The sequence below is a fragment of the Lampetra fluviatilis genome, chromosome 23 (genome assembly GCF_964198595.1).
Source record: "Lampetra fluviatilis chromosome 23, kcLamFluv1.1, whole genome shotgun sequence".
Lineage (NCBI taxonomy): Eukaryota > Metazoa > Chordata > Hyperoartia > Petromyzontiformes > Petromyzontidae > Lampetra > Lampetra fluviatilis.
The window spans coordinates 8,235,072-8,246,225 of record NC_136297.1 but is presented as its reverse complement, the minus strand read 5'-3'; the positions used below and the strand labels follow the sequence as shown (position 1 = coordinate 8,246,225).

Here is an 11,154-nt window from a genome sequence, read left to right as displayed (position 1 = left end):
TCTAACAGAGGTGGTTTAAATTTCGATTTAAAGCTTTCGTGACTGCACGGATTCATCTTCTTGGTTCTTTCGGTAAAGTCACGTAGAAGGGAAATAATAAAAGAATAAAAATAAAACAAAATCATTCTCACGACGCTGTCTTTCCGACAGACCTGTTCTTCACCTGAGGACGGCTGCTTGCGTTGTGGCCGAAACGTCGTGAGAATTATTTTATTATGTTTAATTTTTAGTACTTTATTATTTCCCTTCTACGTGACTTTACCGAAAGAACCAAGAAGAAGAGGTGGTTTAGTTACACCGCGTGATTGACCTGCGGTGTCGTGTGAGTTCAGTAAGCCCACTCTGATTCAGATACCTGGCCCGCCACCACGTGTCTCTCCCATCCGCTGGATGAGTTTACATCGTAACATCTCGACTCCTTCAGTGTGCCCCATTGAGGCATTCACAATAAAATAATCTCGCCGCAAGTGCTTGTTTAACTGATTGGGTCTGCAGACAAGCTCGCCTTTGGGTTTCAAATTTTCTCATCAGAATTGCAAAATAACAGTACCAATGCATTTTAAGAACGTTCAATGGTTTTGGTTGAGTTTGCGATTTCTTTGTCAGTTTTATTGCAACTTTAATTCGCTTCCTTTGTGTGCAGATTACCGTCGTCTCCCGATCGAAAGACGCTCTCGAAAGTAAGACGCACCGAAAACATTTCTGCGTGGTTTTTGTTGTTGTTGTTATTCGGATATACGACGTCCCACGATAGCGGGACAGCACAAGAATGTGCGATGTACGGTTACAAACTACACAGAGCAGACTCTGGGAAGAGCGTGTTTCCAGTGCCGGATTATCCTCGTAGCAAAAGTAGCTACAAATGCTACGGGTCCCGCACTTTCAAGGGCCCCGCGCCAAATGCTTTCAAGCCATCAATTCCGGTTCAGTGATTCTGCACTTGCTCTATTACTATAGTACTATATCGCCTTCAACTTTTACGAACGACCGGGTGTTTAAGGTTAGCGATTTGTCGCTTTATCTGGCTGTATAGCAAATGGAAAAAAATACGATTACTTTACAATGCAAATAAAAAAAATTAGTGTTTTAATATTTGCGTGTTTTTTTTTTATTTAGGGCCCCTTTATAACATATTCTACAGGCCCTGCACTCGCTTATTCCGGCACTGCGTGTTTCGCAATCTGGAAGGTTTGCGGCACTTTGGAGGGAGAACCGTCTCCCGGAAGATCGTTCGGAACAATTGTTGTTGGGTTTCCGTGAGCGTAACGGTCTTATTGTGTGTCGACGCTTCGACCCGTCGTTACACGCCTACAGCGTTCTCCGGTTTACGAGAACACATCTCCCCCCTGAATTCTAAAGCAAAATTTTGGGGGGGAGGGTGAGTCTCATAATCTGGTAATCGTTTGTGTGAATGTATGTGGGCACGGTCAGATTTGTATGACTTTATTAACACCGGTCACAAATGTTTAGACTGCGTCTTATATCACAGAGTGTCTTACTTATAATTAGTAGGCATTCAAACCTTTTAAAATTGATCGCTTCAAGGACATTCCCCGTGCCTCTGTCTCCCCAATGCTGATGTTTACACACCGCACCAGGGACTCGTTTAAGGCTGAGTCGATCTAGCGGGTGCCCATCACCGGCATTAAATATTTTGCCACTGCTATTATGGGCTTCCGCGCTGTGCAATCGCACAGCAGACACACAAAGTGGCCAATGCTGGAACGTGCCTGCCCTCTGCTGTTCTAGATGCGTGCAGCGACTCTCTGAGTGTACGAATTTAAATCCTTAATCCTATGCAAAGATCCCCCTCCTCCTCCTGTCTCTACGGTGCTGGCACTGTAGTTGTGAAACATTTCCCTGCCATCTGCGTAGGCCTCGGCAAGGTAAGGTAAAATGTTAAAAGCAACGAGCCTACCTTTACCCTACCGTTTAGCTTACCACAATACAATCACTCTACCCTTACCTTTTACCCTTTAGCAAGGTAAGGTAAAAGGTCAAAAGCAACGAGCCTACCTTTACCCTACCTTTTACCCTTGCCCCATACAAATTACCCGATTACAGGGTAATTACTGGGGTACTACTACACATGAAAAAGGTTTATAACAGGTAAATGCTACAAGGTAGAGCGCTTTATTCACATAGAATACTCTCGATGATTCCAATTTTAAATGGAGGCCACGGACTGCGCCACGGAGCTTTTAGCGAGCGGTAAACAAGGTATTTACCGGGTAAAACTTGGCGCTACCTTTACCCTACCCTTTACCTTACCCCTTGGCATGTCGACACCTTTACCCTTTTACCCGGTTAAAAAGGATAACTTACCTTGCCGGGGGCTTATTACAATACCCCCCCCCCGCCCTCAAAATCGTTGCACCTGATGAGTTAATGAGTTAATGATGACGTCACCTGCTGCTGCTCTATATAAGAACGGGAGACAGAGCAGAGCCTCACCATTCTGGCGAATTGCCTGATGATGCTGGATGCAATTACCAGCGAAACGTCGCAGTACTCAAATTGTAAATGTTGGGGTTTCACGCTTCAACACACCGGTGGGCTAAAGCAGTGAACTATTTGTTATTTGTCAACGTGACACTTTTTTACTGATTGGCCGTGTCGGGTGGTGGAGGGTTACGACACATTTATAAATAACGCGATCTAAACCCAAAAACGTTGATTATGAATTACCTTGCCGAGGCCTACATCTGCGTGTCGAGGAGGTGCCATGCTCACGACTCGCCTGGAGAATATGTTACAGCAAAAAAAAAGTGAACTTTATCTGTTCCATCTGTATGGGATCGAGTGTTATATATCATCCACTCACGCGTGGGTTTTCTCCATGTGCTACAGTTTCCTCCCACATGTAAACACCCATGAATTTGGCGACATATATAAATGTATATACCACCACCGTGATAGATAGAGAACTGCAGAGCTCGAGGGACAATTGAAAGCGTCGGTTCACCGCGTGGCTGCTGCTGGTTCCTCCTCCCCGTGCCTCTGAGTCGTTCCCTTCGAGAGAGTGAGCGTATACTGCGTAGTGCGCTGCAAGTTGACATTATTGCATCATTTCATTGTGTGTATGTTGAACTTCTTTCGTACGTAGCCAACCGTGCAAAATTGGAGGTGCGGGAATCGGCATTGGCAGCAAATTGGGACGATCCATGAAGTGGCTTAAAAGGAATGGTAATTTTTAAATTCGGTTAATGCCCTATGCTATAGCCATGATATTGGTTATGTTTGAACTTTTGGTCACTATTGATACTTTCCTGTCTCACAGATATCAGTGACACCCCCCGCACCCCCCCTGTCTCACAGAGACCCACAAATGTGCTTGTAACATTTGAAAGATTTACGAGCAGGTGTTGTACGCATTGCAGATAACATTGTAAACAAAAACACACAGCCTCACGAGAGCTCTGCGCAGATACGGTGGCTTGACAATTTAAGAGAGTAAGAATCAGGATAAAATATTGGTGTTTATAATTTTTTTTTTAACCGCGCCTCCGATTAACACGGTCGGCTACGTACGGCGGCTCGAAAGAAGTTCAACATACATACATGCATGCATTTATAATCACAAACACGAGTGTCATATCTACCGCCCACCGAGTCCATTCATATTCTGGTTGTGCTATAGGCAGCATGGCATGAAACAGACATTTCCATTTACAAATTAGACAAGCGGGCAGTCCGCCTCCATGAGTCCGACGGACGCAATTGCTAAAGATGGCCTAACGAAATTCACTTCGATTGGCCGCTTTAAATTTATTAAATATTCAACAAAATATTTACGTGCAAAAATATTTCAGTTAAATAAATATCAGAACGATTTGCACCTGGAGAATTCCTTGAGACCGAAAGTCTCGTTGGCAAAAGGTGTGATACGACGGGCACGCGTTCTGTGTGCCTTGAGAATAATGTTTGTGGTTGCATATCAATCGATATTTGTCAGAACTGGAATGGACCAGATTAAGTGAATCCCCACGTTTTCTCACGATGGGAGTTTTGTACAGTTATTGCTGACGGGACTAAGCCCATCAACTTCTATGAGGCGTTTTTTTCCTTCCGAATCCGCACCTCCGATTAGCACGGTTAGCTACGTATGGTGCAAAAGAAGTTCAACAAATATACATACCGACAGGAGGAGCTGCCCGGATTCGAACCCAGGTCATCAACAGAGATGGCTGATTCGTTGGACAATGCATGAGCTGCAACTTACCTCCAAACGATGCTGTTTCATGAAGGCATATAAACCAACTATGAGACATCCATTACCAGTGGCAAAATATAGTAATAGGTTTTTACCCTTTCATCTGGTACAAAAACTGACACCTTTATACAAGGAATCATGTTTGCAATAACCACAACACAAGCAGTCAAAATGCAAACAAAAAGAAACAACTCTGATAATGATAATGATATGCACTGTCATTGCAGTTGATTGGTCCACACCCGAGACAGCTTTTCTTAGAGCCTAGTCTCCATTGGTGTTGGACCAGATGACGCCAAAAGGCGTACAACTCAAAAACAGCGCCACTATCAGAGTATTGAGAGCTCGGGGTAAGCATTTACACTATTAACATATAAACCCAGTTTTATATTTCGAGTAAAACTTGCCAAGGAATAACAAGCATACCTCTCATCGCATTGCTCATCTGCCGCCTCAAAGCAGGGTACTTCACACGGATGCACAGTGCTCATGACATGTAACACGTACAGTGTTGTAGTAGTAGGGTTTTACCCTTTTAAACTGGTACAAAACTGACACCTTTATTCAAGGCATCATGTTTGCAATAACCACAACACAAGTAGTCAAAAAAGCAACTCTGATAATGATGTGTTTGAGTTGTACGCCTTCTGGTGTCATCTGGTCCAACACCAATGGGGACTAGGCTCTAAAGAAAGCCGTCTCGGGTGTGAACCAATCAACTTCAAGGACAGTGCATATTATTATCATTATCAGAGTTGCTTCTTTTTGTTTGCTTTTTTGACTACTTGTGTTGTGGTTATTGCAAACATGATGCCTTGAATAAAGGTGTCAGTTTTGTACCAGTTTAAAAGGGTAAAACCCTACTACTATATTTTGCCACTGGTAAAAGAGATCTCATAACGTACAGTGTTCTCCGGATTAGAAGACGCTCTGGAGAGTAAGACGCACCCCAAAAAACGTGCGCCTGGTGTCAATGAACGTACACAAACCCGCGCACGAAAACAGACGCGCAGCTGCCGGATTTGTAAGATGCGCCCGCAAGATTTTTTTGCTTTAAAAAAAAATGTACAGGCTGGAAAACTTACGCATTGCGTTAGAAGACAGAGGCGGGAGGTGCGTCTTATAATGGTACGACACGCGAATACGGTAGTTGTAGTGTTAGTTATCCGTTGTTTGTTGGTGCTTGTAATTAATTGATTCGCTGTGGTGTTGAAAGCGCGGGGGGAGGGGGGGATGGGCTGATGTAAGAAACGTGCTTCCATTCACGTATCCTTGGAAATGTTCCCATAAAAAAAAGTTTTTCAAAGGAGCAAACAGCAAAGGGCGTTGATCCTCTTTCATGCCAGGATGTCCGATGTTTGATGTTTGTTTTTTGGGCTGGAATTCGATGATATTTTGGGCTTGGACCACACGATGGGAAACCATTTCCAGGGCGTATAACGGGACGCCGCTGGTTGACTCTTGGTTTAGAGGTCCGGAGTTGGTTGCGTATAAAACAACTTTAGGGAACATTTTAGTTTCCGAAGTAAGTGTAGATTGAGGGACCGGGGTGGGGGGGGGGAATGTCACTTCAGGCGTTGTGCAACCGTGCCACTGGAGCGGACGCCACGCTTACGATATATCGCACGATAAGATCCGCAATGAATGGCGGCAGAAATAATATTGTCGTTTCGTGAATTTTGTTGCTTTAATTTTTGCATTTTTTTTGTTAGCCTTCATTCCCCCACGAAGTATTCACAAAAATATAAGTCTACAATTTTAATCATATGAATTAAAGTAAAAAAAAGATCATAGGACCGTATTATCCGTTCAATGAGTGTTGTAACACGATTTTTTTAGCAATCGATGTTGAGCATTGTTGGCATGAGCGTAAAGTTACAGTTTTATTTATTTATGTACCAGGGAAGGCCCACTGAGCTATTTAGATATGTTTTTGAAAAACGACCTGGTTATCACAAATGATAGCTCAACCAAGTGGCGTATCACGTGGACGTTTATCGCAGCCAGATACTGTAAACGCAAGTTTCTAAACGTGGAGGTGAAAACCCGGAAGCACCCGGACAAAAATCCACGCGACCACGGAAAGAGCATGCAAACTCCAGATATACAGCAGGCGTCAAAGTCGGGGTCGAACCCACGACCTCCTGTATACCAGGCGAGGTAGTTTACATCTCGCCACCGTGGCGCCCTGTGTACAGCGGTTAGAAGACACGTGGCAAGCTCTGGGGTGAGTTGAGTGAAGTACAGTTGAATAGCGAACCTAATTATTTTTTGCATTTGAACTTCATCAGAGCACAAACGCAACACGACGAAAACGCGAAGAACAACTCCAAAGTTAAGACCACTCACCAAAAGAAATGTGTCAAAACCACACGGCCGTTGTGCATTTTTCAGCAACTACAAATCCCATCAGCTGATCCTAAAGAATCGCACCGTAGCTCTGTTGTTTAAGGTAACCATCAAAATAAATCTCAACGGTTGTGCCCGACTCACCGCAGCAGTGATGCAGTGATTATAGACCCCCCCCCTGCCCCGTGTGGACTGGTTTCATCCCCATTAGGACTCATCAGCACAGAATCGTCCGAATGACGAAAGCTGCCCGCACATTTGTCCATCAGTGCGTCACAGCTGCTGTCGGTCGGTGACACTCACTCAGAGTGTGCCGTGATTGTGCCCCTAAGGCAGGGGTGGGGAACCTTTTTTATGCCAAGGGCCATTTGGATATTTAGAACATCATTCGCGGGCCATACAAAATTATCAACTTAAAAATTAGCCTGTTTATATTTGGTCAAACATTTAATTAACTCACCCCTAATGCGATGGCTGGAACTGCGTCTCTTTGGTGAGGCGTGTGATGTTAGCTGGTATTGATGATGTTGTTGCTACTCGCAACTACTTTTCCAGGTTTGCTCCTAGATTTATTGAATTTCGAGTCCCGCCTGCGGTTGCCTTGGCAGGGCCAGACCCAAATGATTTCGCGGGCCTCATACGGACCGCGGGCCGGACGTTCCCCACCCCTGCCTTAAGGCAAGAGGGCCACAATGGTACTTCTCTAGAAAATGCGCATGGGTTTTGAAAGGGCCGGCAGCACGCGTGCTTTTAGCACGTGTTCTAGCTCTCGTTAAAAAATAAAAAAAATCACGGTTTTCCCCAACATGCACTGTTATTATATTATAGGTTGTTATTTTGTTTATTACAATATAACCATATTCTTGGTTCTTTCGGTAAAGTCACGTAGAAGGGAAATAATAAAATAATATATTATTGCTTGTGTTGCAGTCGAAACGTCGTGAGAATTTTTATTGTTTTATATTTATATTCTTTTATTATTTCCCTTCTACGTGACTTTACCGAAAGAACCAAGAATATGAATCCCTGCAGTCACGAAAGCTTTAAATAAAAATATAACCGTCAATCTTGATTTGAAGCTTTCGTGACTGCAGGAATCCATACTCTTTGGTTCTTTCGTTAGAGTCACGTAGGTAGAAATTAAATAAAATATATCGCGACGTTTCGATCGCAACACAAGCAATCTTCATCAGGTGGAACAACCACAGCAAAGAACTGCTGAAGTCGGCGAGAGAGTTGCCGTGGCAAGAGGTTATATCGGTAAGAAAGAGGGGAGGCAAGGGGGGAGAGAGAAAGGGGGGGGGGGGACCAGCATTCTTTTGCTGTGGTTGTCCCACCTGATGACGATTGCTTGCGTTGCGATCGAAACGTCGTGATTTGTTTTATTTTATTTTTCTACCTACGTGACTTTACCGAAAGAACCAAAGAGTATGGGTTGTTATTTGTTTACTACAATTTCACCGTCGTGTGATGAAATGTAAACACGATGTCGCGGCTGCCCGCCCGTAAGCAATTATTCTCAAACGGTGGGGGGTGGAGGGGGGGATTGCATCGTTTACCAACATTCCTTGTGGTTACACAACAAAGCACCTTGCAGGAAACAAGTCGGCGACCAGTCGTGTTGTTTACCTCGTTTGTAGTTCGTATTAACAATGAGAAATCCCGGGGTGTTGAGCGCTTGGCGCATTGCGTCACCATGAACCCGGCGGCCGATTTGCGATTTCTCCGTCACGGATAAGGGGCCGTCCATAAATGACGTCACGCGATTTTGGACGATTTTTGACCCCCCCCCCCCCTTCGTCACACGACGTCACAAAAAGTCAGACCCCCCCCCCCCTCAAATATGTCGTCACAAAGCTCTGCCCCCCCCCCCCCAAAGAAAATGAAACATGCTTCAAATCGCTTTTTTGGGGGGGCAGAGCTTTGTGACGACATATTTGAGGGGGGGGGGTCTGACTTTTTGTGACGCCGTGTGACGAAGGGGGGGGGGTAAAAAAATCGTCCAAAATCGCGTGACGTCATTTATGGACGGCCCCTAACATTCAACCGGTTGTCGATAAAACGTTTGCCACTTTTATAGGGAAGTCAACAGTGGCTGTCCTGTAGATGTCCTCGCCCCCGCCACAGAACTGGGGAATCTCCACCACTGCCTCAGGGCTGTAAACAGGAAACGAGCACCGGCCTCAATGTTCATTCGAGCAGGAAACCACCTAGACTCGTTCTCATGTTTTAAGAAGCTGGCATGCTTATTACTTGATGTGAAATATAAAAAAACGCACGTGTCTTCGAAAAGCTGTCTGTTAGTGGATGACTCCAGACAGGATGCGTCTGAGTCAGGATGGTGAACGTAAGTCACCGCCGTGTAACATTTTTCGGCGTCACCCTTAAAGAATGCACGTCACCGGTTTACGCCAATCACTCGCGTTTTATTTATAACCGTACGAGCACCCGTTCACATACAATATGCCTTTTTTTGGGCAAGGGAGAGAGACATGGGCACACGTACAATGCAGTGACCGTTAATATGTTTTTAATTGTTATAATAAATATTATTACTTTGTAATTTAGCTTTGGGTAAAATGTATATGTTGGGACTTGGATTATGACTCGAGCACACAGTGGGCTGCTCTTGAGAGTCGTGTCACACCTTTACAGCTCTCGGAATGTCCCACAGATTATTGACTCACGGCTGTGACCATTGAGCCAATCACGACTGCATACGAGCTGGCCCAGTGGCATGTACACTTCTCTCCCATTGGCCTAATCAACCGACGACTCTGAGCCATTTTTCCACGCCGCAGTGTTATACATCCATTGACTGGGGCCTAAGAATGATACACAAATCACTTTGACAGTCGATCAGCCTGGAAGATTAGGTCGAATGCCATCTACAGGGCCAATCTAGGGCTCCCTTCAGTCGAGGCCCTTTCTGCCAGCAGTGGTGTGAGAAAACTATCGCAGGGCTGCACGTTTGCTTAGAACAACTTTCATGGCTTTCCACGGTGGTACGAAAAATAATTGTGTACCAAGTCTAAAAGCCCCCCAACGCACATTGTGGTTTTGGCCGTGCAAGTTTAGTTCATAGTTAGAGCGGAATATCTGTCTGCGAAATTGGCAACAATAACTCTTCGTTACATAGTATGCATTTAGAATGATCATCCTTTTAATGGTTTTTTTTTTTCTGAAAAAAAACAAGCTGTGTGCGTTTTATCAGAATATTCTACGTCTTGGACACTTTGAGTGGCCGGGTGGCTCAGAGGCCAAAGCAATGAAATGAGACGCCACTGCGAAGAGCCTCGGTTCAAATCCGGATTTCAGCCACTTGTGATTCAACCGGATTTCTCAGGTGTAGCGAATGGAGGTTCTCAGCCTGGTCACCAATGATAGCACACTAAATTCAAATGGCATTTGAATTTTCACCTAATTTGACTACATTCCAGCTCTGAGATTTCAAAACGGTCACTCAGCAGCCATTGTGGATACTTGTGCCTCTCTGACATGGTGTTTAAAAAAAATGGAAGTAGTTCTTGGATGTCTTTTTCCGCGCGCCCATCCCCGAGCACACTGCGTATGCACTGCTCTGCGAAGGCTCCGAAAGGATTTGGAAACAAATCAACCTACTGTTGATTTTTTCGCGAAGCCTCGGTTGTTGTTTAATAATCAACAGTCGTGTCACGATCCACCGCACCCCTCGCTCCCGCCCCCTTTACTCCTAACGATACAGGATCACGATTCGATTCAACATCAATTGCCGTTGTTTAATTTTAACCATCTCGTCCGTGCTCTCGTGTTGCTCTGTCTCGTCATGCTTTCTGTCCTTGGCTCCATTATCCTAACTGTAACGTTTGCAACATCTCAACACATCCCTGCGTGGCCCTGAAAGGAAACAAATATATAATAGGCCCTCTTTCATAGGCCCCATTTCCTAAAACTGTCACATACTTTTCCTTTGAAGGCACTGCCAACGCAGTATCGCAAAATAAAAATTCGCGTGACTTCTGCATTTGTCCTTAAGTAATCGATTTGAGGGTACGAATTTATATTTGAATCGATGCGTCATTACTTGCCTACCAGTCGTGACATGGCGCCTTGCTCTTGCGGGTGACATTGAATGAGTCGATGCCTTCATAGGTGCTCGCTAACAGCACTTGCCCCCAACAGCCTGTTAAGGCTATACCGGGGGGGGGGGGGAGTCTTTGTCTTATTTGTCTTTGCTAACCCCTTGATATGCCATTCTCAAAACTGCTTATTGCCCAACGGCTTAAAGTTTTAAACCATTGTTACATTAACAGTCCAACGATTATAACAGCCCACCGATTTAAATACTATAATACACGGTTATTTTTTTTTTGCTATTTTTACAAAGTTTGCTAACCGCCCACGTCTGTCGGCTCCTTGTCCTCCCAGGATGCTGAACCGGAGGCGAGTCCAACTCTACTGCAGGTGGGCAACATACGTAGAGTGCGAGATAGCAAAACTATTGAATGTTAGGTAGCCTTTATAATAACGTTAATAAATAAAGTGTGAACACCTTAACTTCACCTCATCCTTGTGCAAAGTAAAGGTACATTTTTTCCTTCAATCAGTATCTC

At 44.6% G+C, this 11,154-nt stretch overlaps 1 long non-coding RNA gene across 1 annotated transcript in view; it reads left to right on the top strand.

The window, feature by feature from the left end:
- The first annotated feature begins 657 nt into the window (after window positions 1-657).
- LOC144940712 (uncharacterized) overlaps window positions 658-11,154 on the top strand; it is a 15,139-nt gene continuing 4,642 nt past the window's right edge. Inside the window, exons 1-2 of the long non-coding RNA XR_013639162.1 lie at window positions 658-680; window positions 10,970-11,005. This is a non-coding gene — a long non-coding RNA (uncharacterized LOC144940712). The remainder of the gene's footprint in view (window positions 681-10,969; window positions 11,006-11,154) is intronic.